We start from the raw sequence: 14,127 nt of genomic DNA on the forward strand, positions 1-14,127 counted from the left end.
CTGTGAAGTGTAAACCCAATATTACATATCAACTAAGATTGTATCATATCATAAACTTTGTGAGTGTATTTGTTTCTGTTCAAGTGTATTTTGTACTGCGTGCAGTAAGTGAAAAAATTGACAAAATCAACGAATCTTCGAGGACCATCACACGAAATTCAAACAAGGTAAATAGTTTGTTTTCTTAATTTTAAACAATTGGTATGTTTACTGTACATTCTGTTAATTTCTAAGAAATTGGTTACAAATCTGTGGAGATATGCGATTTTAAAAATACCTCTAAAGAGTGCCAGAAAGTGTAAGTGACAAGTTTAAGTATCCGTCGAGCTGCGAGTTACACGCCAGGAAATTTGGCAACGTAGCACTCCGTATAAACTGCGACAGCGAACGGTGAATAGCAGAGAAAATCATAATATCATATTTGTCATTGTTTATCTTACAAAACAAATCGAAACAGTTTGGTTGAAAGAGTTATTTTAAGATATTTCTAAAAGTTGTTTCAGATTGATAATACACCGCAGTAATTCAAAGATAAAGGTGTCTCACTTTCGGCTGAATACCAAGAATATTACTAAGTGTTGAGTAATGAAATTTTCAGAACTTACAGACAATAGATGCACCTACATATCGTGCACGGGAAATTATTTCACGTGTTCTAGTTTCCGAGATTGAGTCCTATAAACATTAATCTACCAATAAAGTACGATAACATACGCAATTTTTCATTAATTTCTATTTTTTTTCTTACTACACACTACAAAGAAAATTTTTAAATCGTAAGTATTGAAAAGAGAACATTCCAACAATTCTAACGAGGTACGACAATACAATGTTAGTTTTGAGTGAACGTCACGGCAGCACCGCGAAGTCAGGAGCCTATCTTTATGAAGTGCACAGATATTGTAGACGTAAAATGAGGGAATACGAGTTTCGTATTCACCTGAATAAAACGATTGGGTAGCGCACGGTCACCTCCATATCTTTGATCATGAAATATCAGAAGTGCTAATAACAGTATGTCAGAAGTTCTTAAAGGACATGAAGAACTGGAACGAAACTTTGTGTAGTGACAATACGCAAAAAATAAACGAATACGATTTTTTTGTTATTTTCTGCGAAAAACGGTTTTAGGGAGCAAAATCTCCACTTAAAATTTCGAAAGTTGAACCCCGAAAATCAAGAAGTGGACCCAAGTGAATGAAATTGTGCACAGATATTGTAGAGGTAAGCTGAGGGAATGCGTGTTTCATATTCACCTGAATAAAACGATTGGATAGCGCACGGACCCCTTCAAAACTTTGATCATGAAATATCAGAAGTGCTAATAACAGTATGTCAGAAGTGCTTAAAGTACATGAAGAACTGGAACGAAACTTTGTGTAGTGACAATAATCAAAAAATAAACGAATACATATTTTTTATTTTCTGAGGAAAAAACGGTTTTAGGGGGCAAAATCCCCACTCAAAATTTCGAAAGTTGACGCCCGAAAATCAAGAAGAAGTGCACCGAAGTGAATGAAATCGTGCACAAATAATGTAGACGTAAAATGAGAGAATACGGGTTTCAGGGTATTTTCCTGAAAAAAAAGGGTGGGTGGGGCAGGGACCCCTATAACCTTTGATCATGAAATATCAAAAGTGCTAATAACAGTATATCAGAAGTACGTAAAGGACATGAAGAATTGCAGTGATCTTTGTGTAGTGACAATACGCAAACAACAAACGAATACGGTTTTTTCTGTGGAAAAAACGGTTTTAGGGCAAAAGCCCCCACCCAAAATTTTGAAATTTGACGCCCGAAAGGTGAGAAGAAGTTAACCAAAGTGAATGAAACTGTGTACAGATATTGTAGACGTAAAATGAGGAAATACGGGTTTCGTATTTCCTCCTGCTCCCCCCCCCAAAAAAAATGGTTGGGTGAGCTACAGACTTTTTAAACCGTTCATTGCAAAATATCAAAAGTGCAAATAGGTATACGTCAGAAGTTCCTAAAGGATATGGAGAATTGGAACGAAACTTCGTGTAAGGATAATTTGCAATAAATAAATAAATCAATCAATAAAATAAAATAAAATAAAATAAAAATAAACAAAACGTGTTTTAATTTGTGCGGAAAAAAACAGTGTTAGGGCAAAACCCCCTCCAGAAAAGTAAATATTACCGTAATTGCGCAGGAAGGAGTGAACCGAAGAAAATGACATTGTTTGTAGATATTGTAAATGTGGAATAAGGCCTTTCGTGTTTCCTAAGTGTCCCTATTCGATTTGTTTCAAATTTGGCACATCGACGGAAAACAGGAAATAAATCTAATGTGTTTTTTTATGCGGAAAAGCATTGTAAAGGTTAAAGGCGCCTCCTGTAATACTATATAGTACGCTATACTGTTTGTGCTTACTATTGATCTACGAAATTTGAAGAAATCGGATAGGAACACTTGTGAACCACGGAAGGCCGTATTTTATATATACAATGTCTACACATAATTTCGTTCGCTTCGGTCCACCCCTTCCGCCACCCAATGCCTCGGTCCATAGAACAGTTTTTTTTCTTTTCAGGAAAATGCGAATCACGTATTCCCTCATCTTACCTCTACAATATCTGTTCACAATTTCAGTCACTTGGGTCCACTTCTTCTTCCATTTCGAACGTCAAATTTCAAAATTTTGGGCGGGGGCTTTTGCCCCTAAAACCATTTTTCCGCAGAAAAAAGTATTCGTATATACATACATACATACATATATATATATTTGCATGTCCCTACACAAAGTTTCGTTGCAATTCTTCACGTCCTTTAGACACATCTGACATACTGTTAGTAGCACTTTTGATACTTCGTCATCAAAGGTTTGGAGGGGTTCGCGCCACACTCAACCGTGTTTTCTAGGAAAATACGAAACCCGTATTCCTTCATTTTACGTCTAGAATATTTGTGCACAATTTCATTTACTTCGGTGCATTTCTTCTTGCCTTTCGGGCGTCAACTTTCAAAATTTTGGGTGGGAGCTTTCTCCTCTTAAAACCGTCTTTCCACAGAAAAAAACATATTCGTTTATTTTATGTGTACCTGCAAAATTTTATCAAAAGTGGAGTGCTGCACTTGGGAAGTGTTACATGTTAGTATTTTGTTGATGTATTAGTAGTGTTTCCAAAATATGAAGCACTGAGTTACTACAATATGTACTTGGTTGACATAGAGTATGGAGGAGGAGGGAGACATAGAAATAAATAAATAAAGCTTAATAACTCTTGAATCACACGACAGATCTTGATCAAATTTTCCATGTAGATGAGGTTTGAGACTGTAATGATTTTTATCATTTCGCTTTGACGGAGGAACGTAGAGGAGGGGGAGATATACAAAAATTAATAAATATAAAAATAACAGCGAGTATGTTCGTGAATTAATAACTCTTGAACCAGCCGATCGATCTCAATCAAATTTTCAACATATATGAATTTCAAACCTGAGAAGTTCTTTTTATCATTTCATTTTGACAGTAGATCTTAGGGGAGGGGGAGGGGAGTAGGGGAAATATATGAAAATGAATTTAACTTAATAACTCTTGAACCACCCTACCAATCTCGATCAAACATTCCACATAGATAAGGTTCGGAAATGAAATGAAATGAAATTTTTAAGTTTTACGTCCCACGATTATGCTGGTTAGGCTAAAGGAGACGGTGATGATGAGAGATGAGTGAAATGGTGGAATGAAGAAATTGGGAGGAAACGGAAGTACCCCGAGAAACCTCACGAGTATGGTGTTTGTCCACCACAAAGTCCACACGGCGCGAGCTGGGATCGAACCATGGACCCCAAGCACCGGAGGTGAACGCTCTACCACTGAGCCCTAATTTACGTGCTTCAGTGATTATATTATTGTTTGTGGTCTCATATTTTGGATTTAACTAGTTAGAATCGTGTACTGTATGATCTCTTCTACATGCGATATTCATATAGGAATTCATATAGGCCTATCTTCAAACGTTGGCAACACTGTACATCACGACTTCACAGGTATGGTTCTACCCCTAATTAGATTTTCTAGATGTTATAATTTGTTTTCCGTGCCATTTAACACAACTTCATTTCGTGCTCAGTTGGCAACACTGCATTACGTATGATATTATTGAGCATGTCTGTGGGTACAATGTTTGTTTACTATACTGTTGTGTAAATGTAATTTTGATTACTTTAATCATTTTGAAGTTCTTTCTATATCAGAGTATCTTTTGCCCTGCTATCTTCAAATGATTCTAGGTCCTTCTTTCCTCTGTATCTCCTGTGTTTCTGCGTTTCGGTCCGTAAAACTTTGGATTTCTCACTTTTTTCACTCCTCTATCGATTGCACATTGTTGATTTGGCAACGCTACTATCAATATAAGATGTTAACTTGTCAGACAAATATGAGTGCAATGCTTGCTCTTTCCTGTATATGAAGCTAACACTAATATTTTAATCTATAACCACACTTTCGGTAACATATGATTAACATAATTTAACAAATACTTTATCATGAAGTATAGAATATTTCTGCTCTCTGCACTAGCTCATATTTAGTACATTATTTTTAAAAATACATTCTTTTTTCATATATTTCTTGTAAGTGAACACATTTTGTGATTATTCTTTCCCTCATTTGTAACTCAGCGACATTTTAAAATACTGTATTTTCCGGAACTGTAAATAAAGGTATTCTACATTCCTTAACTTATAGAGTCCCGTCTTTGTTTAAAGTCCATGAACTACTTTACGAACAGTAATGTGCGTTGTGGAATTACTAGTGACACTATCACAGTACGTAAGGTTTTATTGATGGCGGTGTTACCCCAACAATCTGTCGGTCTTCCCCATAGAGTTGGGGAAGTCCGACACTTCTTCATCGTTCATTTTAATTGTTCCTCCACAGCCACACATTGCTTTTGTGTAACATGTGTTGTAGGCCTATCTGTCAACTAGCTGAAATAATATACTTATTCATGGGCTACAATTCGTTTCTTTAAAAACTCATTACAATCTTGTAGTAGCGTTAATGTCCTTAGGATGTCGGTATTGCTTCAAATGTCCATAGATGAGATTCGGATCTGAGGTGGTTTTTATCATATCACTTTAACGGTAGACCTTAGGGGAGGGGGAGAGGAGGGGAGATATCTATAAAAAGAAATAAAACTTAACTCTTGAACCACCCGACCGATCTAGATCAAATTTTCAACATAGATAAGGTTCGGGCCTGGGTTCTTTAAAAATATATTTTCACTTCGACGGTAGAACCTAGGGAAGAAGGAGAAGGGAAGAATTATATATGGAAATAAATAAAACTCAACTCTTGAACTACCCAACCGATCTCGATCAAATTTTCATCATAGATGACGGTTGGGCTTGGGATAAGTTTTATTATTTAACTTTGACGGTGCAACGTAGGGAAGGGGGAGGGGGAGGCGGAGATATATGTAAAAAAAAGTGAAAATGAAAGTGACTGTCTTTGTGACTTCACTCTTGAACCACCTGACCAAACTTTCAACATAGATGAGGTTCGGGCCTGGGATGGTTTTTATATATTCACTTTGACGACAGAACTTAGGGGAGAGGAGGGAGGAGTTAAAAAATAAGTAAAACTTAATAACTCTTGAACCAAACGATCAATCTCGATCAAATTTTTAACGTATATGAGGTTCGGGCCTGAGATGTTTTCTATCATTTCACTTTGACGGTAGAACTTAAAGGAGGCGGGAGGAAGGAGAGATATGTAAAAAAATAAAACTTAACTCTTGAACCACCTGACCGATCTCAATCAAATTTTCAATCTAGATGAAGTTCGAACATGAAATGATTTTTGTCATATCACTTTGACGATGTAACTTACAGGAGGGAGAAAGACATTTACAAGTTATCGAAAATGACCGATAGTAGTATCGAATCTTTAGTTTTTGAAGTCGCTGTGATGAACAATGACACTTCTGATGCAATTTAAAATCAAATTCAGCCCTGCAAATTGTGCGTGGGATATATATATATATATATATATATATATCGAAATGACCAATATCAGTGTCGAATTCATAGATGAACAATGACACTTCCGATGCAGTGGCCCGCAACATGGGGAGCAGAGGAAGATATATAAAAATCATCGAAAATGACCAATATCAAGGAACGCTTTAGTAAGAGCAAAAAGTGACTGACAAACGAAACATATTACTATTTTTTTCTTAATTTAACCCAGCGAAGCGGGTAATTGATGCTAGTATATTATATTTTAAATAGTTATTTCAACTTGTTTTTTTCTTTTTTTATAGTAGAAAAGTGTAATAAAAGCAATAATTTTAAAGGAAAGTGAATTAGAAACAATGTTAATTTGCTTATAATGAGTTTCGTAATTACAATATTAAATCCCCTCCTAATCAATACATGGTTTTTGATGTGAAAGAAGAAAATAGAAGCATACCACTTGATATAGTGATCACTTCCATTAAAAGGGTGACGCTTCCAACAGCCACTCGACAAGAAAAAGAAAGAAAAAATCGCTGGCGAGTTGATAGATACATCGGACACAAAAGAAGAGCTGAGTGTGAGGCTGAAGCCATTTCATTACTCAGGAACAGAGGTGTGAGTGTGAGAGAGATAACTATGCGTGCGGTAGGCTACACGATGCGACTATGGCGAGGAAAGGCATGAAAATTCAGTGGCCATCGCGTTGCAGAAATATGATCATCACACGGGGACCTCACACAGGGCTGAACCGCATTCTATGAAATAGTATTCCGGCATGCGGGGAAGGTGGCTAAGAGAAACGGATTCGTTTGCATTTCCTGCCCTCGTCCCGACGGCGGCATTCATCGATGCTGGCAGTCCACTCTTTGTTGGCTGTGTTTGAAGACTCCAGACCGATACACACAGACACAGATAGACACGTACATCTATATATATATACATATACACACACGAGCTTGATGTTATCTGGTAGCATTCAACCAGGCTCTCTCACTGATTAGACAGGGAAATGGACTCCCAATTCACTCGGACGCTGACTGGACTTTCACAAAGCATTTTCCACGCCTCTTTTCAATGCTGCGGCGCTACGAATTTCAGTGCTAAATGAAGGTCGAGGGAACACAGAAACGGAGATAGAGATACGACATTCAAACATCTCACTCTCACACAGATATAGTCCAGAATCCCTGTTAACACCCCGGACCCTTAAAAACTTCTCTTTTCTCTTGAATAGACCTTGTCTGCTAATGAAGAACTGCTTCCTACACCCTACTGAGAGCCACACTCTCTACCCTCTCACCTAAGTATCTAAATTGAGAAGTTCTCTTCTAATGTCGGCTTTCTCGTACTTCTACACGTCGTCACACCAATGAAAAGGATTCCTATTAGAGACTAGTGTATTCATTTCTGGAACCTATACCGGACATCAGAATAGCATGACTCAATACACTTTCAAGGAGATGTTTCAATTCTTCGTGGGCCTTGGGTTTTGAAGCTTTTTCAATAACACTACCACTACTACTACAATTAAGTTTAAAAAAAAAAAACATAGAAAACACCTATATACAGTATAACTATTTATTAATTTTGGTTAGAAAACAAAACTATATTATCAGATAGAAATCACGAAGTTTGAATATTTATGTGATATACCAAACTTACTAATTTCTAAAAATAAAAACTAACCGCATAACAAAGTTAATCGATTGTAAATCTTACGGATACATCATTATGACAATGCACAATATAGTGGTGTTGAGGTTGAATTATTGTTGAGTCATTGGGTATTCGACTGGAAGAAACTCGAAGAAAATCTTTCCAGAGATGTAGAACTAGTGAAATAAGATATCAAAATTTCCCAACTTTCGAAGCTATGTTTTCGCATCCAATTAAAAAAAATAGAGTCCACTTGTGTTTTTACTTCACCTATTACAGAATCTGTACCATTGTTGCAGAAACGAGGTGTTCCATTTATATTACAAATTTGCATGAAATATATTACTTTGTTATTGTGAATATATTAGGAAAAGAAAAAAAAGATGTAGCAAATATAAATTTTCAAATAGTGTTATTGGACTCTTAACTTCATTTGACCTACTATACAAAGCTATGTGGTTGTAACCAATACCAAAAGTGTACCAATCACATTCGTCCTAAGTCTCCGAATTTTATTGTTATTCATTAAAGCTTTTGTGTCAATTAACCAAAATAATGACAATAAGCCCTACTTATTAAAAAAAATGCTATATTTTCACACATTAACGCTGATTTATCTATATACTTTGGTGCATGGTCAAAGGGTCTTAACTCCAAAACATTATTTTTCATGAGAGTCAAAACGTAAATCCATAATACCGGCCAAGTGTTACAAAGTATTATTTAAGGCATGTTATTTAGTCCAGGCTGAAAAAAAATAGAGTGGCCCAAAAGTAGGTACACAGTCTCGTACTGATCAGCTTACTGGATTTCATATAATTTCTTATTGTTATCAAACAGGTAGACCCACTTTCTTTATTATTTGTTCCTAATGTCTTTTTATTTATACCTTAAGCTCCGGAACAGCAGAAATAAACAAATAAATTACAACGTTATACTTGATCAATGCAGGGGTGTATACCTACTTTTGATCCACCCTGTAGTACAGAATCTGAATCAGAAATGATAAGAAGAATGTCCTTACCCGGGTATTTATCCTCTGCTGTTATGTTACCCAAATAGCAAATGTACAAGGTTGGTTGCATACAGGCAAGGTGTTGTTTGAATCCGCGAGAAACGCATAAATTTTTCACACAGATCATTCCCTTACTCCGAACCCCTGACCCGAGTCAAAACTCGAACAAAACATCTTTATATACGATTAGATCTGGTGAAGATCTACCTGTCTACAACATTTGGTGGCTCTTATGTGATGCGAAAAAAGCGGATCACATACACACACACATACTCAGACACACATACACACACATTATTATTATTATTATTATTATTATTATTATTATTATTATTATTATTATTATTAATATTATTATTATTAAAACTTAAAGATGGTTAATAATGTCTCAGGTATAAGTCCATAATAGCAAGCGAAAGCTTGTGTTATCTTTGTATCAAAAACTATTACAAGGTACGGGCCACCACACTAAAATTTTTCGCTACTTGAGAAATACGAATAAAACTCTGTTTTCGGAAAACTTGATCCGAAAAAAACCCACCCTCAGATGTAAACTACTCTTTGTAGGCTTTTAAAAATGAGAAATTACAGATGTCATATGTTAAGATTACTAATGAAATACAGTTTTAGTTCATGAGATATCCACAAATTCGCGTAAGTAGTATTTGAGGAAATTACTAAAAAAATAAATAGCTAAACAAATAAAAATATAGATAATAAGAACTAACAATTTATTGTGAATATCTTCGTGAGAAGCGGTTTACATTTATAGTATTGGTAACTAAATATTTATATGAAATATAAACAAAATTGTCTAAATCACTTTTGAGAAAATCGTCCAAACATAAACATAAGCCAAAAATGAACTACTCTTTGGTGATTTATTCGTGAGGAATAACTTATTCTGCATTAAAATATTTGTTTATGACATAGAGCAAAGTCGAATGAGTCGTTTTTAAATAATAATAATAATAATAATAATAATAATAATAATAATAATAAAATTTTAAAAAATAAAAAAAAGAAAAACTCACCCGAAGAGTAAATTACTCCTTTTTGATTTTATCAGGATAAACCAATTATGCCATATTTTAGATCATTAATGAAATATTTGCTTGAGATAAGAACAAAATTACCTGAGTCACTTTTTGAAAAAAAAAAAAAATACGTCCGCAAAATGCCCACTTTCAAGATTAACTACCAATTGTGGATGTTTTCAGAACAAATGAATTATACAATGCTATCAGGTTATTAATGAAACATATTTTATTAAGTATGAACAAAATCGCTTGACTTGGTTTTAAGAAAATCATTCGAAAAGAATTTATCTCCAAGACTAAACTACCAGTTGTGGACTTTTTAGTAATAATTAATAAAGAAAACACTAGGCCAGGTTGTAGTGCTATTAATAATATATATATATATATATATATATATATATATATATATATATATATATATACCAGATGGTTCATTTGCACCGTACAATAGTGAAGTTGGACAACCAACCATACAGTGACGTAAGCTGGGTGCCTAAATCCGAGGAGTAATTTGCTTACAAAAGTACTTTGTCTTCGTATAATAAATATAATACATTTAACAATTATATTGGAGGTATCATACGAGTCGCTTTCGCCGATACTAAAGGTAACAAACTATGTTCGTATAGTATAAGGGACGTGGAAATTGTTTAGAAATTATTACTGCTCCAAGAAACATAGATTTAACAACAATCTATATTTACGGTAAATGAGATAAAAGGAAGAAAGAAAGAAAAAGGAAAATAACCCAAACGTCCGAGTCAAGAAAACTGCTAGGACAGATTACGTATTTTAGGAATTACTCCATGACGAAAGATCTGTAGCATCAAGCGTGGGTTATTGTTCATAATTAAGTCTCGCCGAAATTCTGAATTTAAAAAAAAAAAAAAACTAGCAATTAGTAATCAGTGCACTGACCTAATTTGTTCACCAATTGAACAAAAAAATATTTAGACAATCTAAACTACACCTATAACTTCCAGTTAGCAGACGACAGTGGGATTCAGAAGCATCACTTAACAAGGCATATTCCATCTACAAATAACAACAACAATAATAATAATAATAATAATAATAATAATAATAATAATAATAATAATAATAATAATAATAATAATAATAATAATAATAATAATAATAATAATAATAATAATAAGCTCTTGCTACACATGTAAATCTTCGATTCCAACTTGATCATGAAATCTCTTCTTTCATTTTTCTGAGTTGATACTCATATGCCAGACATAGCATTAAGCACATCAGTATGAACATTGAGAATACAATTAAGTCAAATAGAAACCATCTTATTTATTTAAAAATAGGATTACAAGATCGTAATTTGCTGAACGTTTTAAAGTAGCTTCGGTTTAAAGCAAATGATAGAGAATACTAGCATACGGTCATTTGGAGATCATTTGTAGTTGTTCAGTACATTCTTTACTGCAAATTCCTTGCTTAGTTTATACTACCACCACCAACTTAATTTGAATCAGTGTTGTCATAGGCAGCTGTCGAAACATCATACACAAGTGTCTAAAATTGTACGTAGTTTCATAGGTTGAATTTTAAATAATCTTTACTATGTTGAACATTTATGTTCATCCCATTTGAGAATAGTAATTATACTAGTATGCGCACAGGATATAGGAACTTAGACGATGTGTATTAACAAACAGTAGGAAGACAATAAGTTAAGCTAAATTATACAAAAATGCACATAATTTCGTATTATAGAATTATGCATGCACTCACTAAAATTGCGTGCCTGGACATTAACACAGACACACACACCTCAACGAAAAGCAAATGTTGTATTCATTGTTGCTTGTTCGCTAATCTTCTCTACTGTTCGGTTCGGTGTAAATACGACTTCAAAACCATTCAATAAAGCCTCAGGAATAAAATCAACTATATCTATTTACATCAATCATCTTCGAAAACGTGTATTCACATGTGTTTAAAATAATTTAGGCTTGTATTTCGAATTAATAGAACATTTCACACTGGCAAATAACTAACTAAACCAAAATTACGAAACTGAATTTCATTTTCTAATGCTTCGTATACTGCTAATCAATCGTTAAATCGTATCAGTGAATCATTACAGCAATTAATATAACAACTATAACATTACAAATGGACATACTTTCGTGTGGCGCATATATTCATCTCATAGGATCTACCAGGTTGCAATGACTTGTACGTCTGTAGTTGTAATTTAAGTTTATTAATGGAGACACGTAACAATGAAGCTGATAAAGCAAGACAAAAATGTTTGTGACTTTATTCGTAATATAAGTGTCCAAAGGGTTATCCGTTAAGCCTACTGCAACATGTTCATGGTAAATGTTCAACATAGTAATGATTATTTAAAATTCAACCTATGAAACTACGTACAATTTTAGTCAATTGTGTATGATATTTCGACAGCTGCCTGTGACAACACTGACTCAAATTAAGTTGGTGGTGGTAGTGTAAACTACGCATGGCATTTTTGCTGTAAAGAATGGAAATAAACATCTACAAATAATCTTCAAATGCTCCTATGCTAGTATTCTCTATCATTTGCTTTGGTACGCATGCTACTTTAAAACGTTCAGCAAATTACGATAGTGTAATCCTACCTTTGGATCAAACGATGCAATATAGACCCTATTTCAGACAAAAGTTTCCTTGTAGGCCTTATATCTCCAGAACTACATATAGTGTAGAAAAACCAAAACTATCAGTCAGTTCAGTATGATGTACGTATTCCGTATAAAATACGAAAACTTGATTTAGGAGCCGTTCCCAACTTTTGTGGCCCCTGATCCAAAAACTAATTCTTGGCCAAGATCGCAATCTTTTTATGCATTTTTTGATCATTCGTAAAATACTTGGCCAAGATCACAATCTTTTGTTCCTTTTTTGGATCATTCCTGAGATAATCATACGTGGATTAACTCAGATAAATGACAGAAGAACTTTCATGATTAAGTTGGAATCGGAGATTTAAATGTTAAGCAAGAGGTTATTTTTTTGTAGATGGAAGATGTCTTATTAAGTGATGCTTTTAAATCCCACTGTAGTCTGCTAACTGGAAGTTATAGGTGTAGTTTAGATTGTCTTAATAAGATTTTTTATTACTGAAGAAATTAGATGAGTTCGTTGATTACTAATTGTTAGTTTATTATTCAGAATTTCGGCTAGACTTAATTATGAACAATAACCCACGCTTGATGCTACAGATCTTTCGTCATGGAGTAATTGCTAAAATACGTAACCTGTCCTAGCAATTTTCTTGAGTCGGGCGTTTTGGTTATTTTCCTTTTATCTTTCTTTCTTCCTTTTATCTCATTTACCGTAAATATAGATTGTTGTTAAATCTATGTGTCTTGGAGCAGTAATAATTTCTATACAACTTACACGTCCCTTATGCTATACTAATATAGTTTGTTACCTTTAGTATCGGCGAAAGCGACTCGTATGATACCTCTAATATAATTCTTAAATGTATTATATTTTTTATATGAAGACAAAGTTTGTAAGCATGTTACTCCTAGGATTTAGGCAACTTACTCCTCGGATTTAGGCAACCCAGCTTACGCCACTGTATGGTTGGTTGTCCAACTTCACTATCGTATGGTGCAAATAAACCATCTGGTACTATTTATAAAATATGGTCAAATTTCTCTGATTCTTTTAAAGGAAATCGTCTGGAAGAACCAATCTCCAAGAGTAAACTACTTTTTTAGATTGTTTCTAGAAAAAATAGTTATACCATATTATAGGGCTGCTAATGATTGATTGATTTACGAAATATGAACAAAATCGTCAGAGCTAGTTTTGAGAAAATTGCAAATTTTGATTTTGAGCCTTCAGTAAACTATCCTTATTTTTGAAGGTTGAAAAAAAAATCGGAGAACGCCTCTAGAAATTTTTATATATATATATATATATATATATATATATATATATAAACATGTCTAAAATTAGATCTTAATACCTTGAACGGTATGGCCCTAGACGTGTGAAGATATTAGCTTTACATCAGGACGAAAACGACCGGACGAACGAGCAGACAAACATCAAAAACTCCGTTTCTTGCCGTATACAGGCTATGAAATATATATGTAAATATATTGAAATCTAAAATTTGATTTTGTTTTCACGATCAAAACACTTTGTTCTCTCCTATTGTTGCTCGAAAGTGAACAAGTTAAAAAAGCCCTTATGACCGTATACAAAAATGTAATCCCATTGCCTTTGTCATAGACACATTCATCACGAAATCTCTAGAACCATTAGGCAAAGGAAATTTAAATATTGTACAAGCGTTTTCCTTCAATCTTAGGATGTAGAAAAGACCTGGGTTCATAAAATTTGATTCCCAAGTGGCAGGGATTTAAATATTTCATCTTCCTTTATCAGAGCTCCAAAACTTT

This window comes from Thermobia domestica, chromosome 6 (genome assembly GCF_964235325.1).
Source record: "Thermobia domestica chromosome 6, izTheDome1.hap1.1, whole genome shotgun sequence".
NCBI lineage: Eukaryota > Metazoa > Arthropoda > Insecta > Zygentoma > Lepismatidae > Thermobia > Thermobia domestica.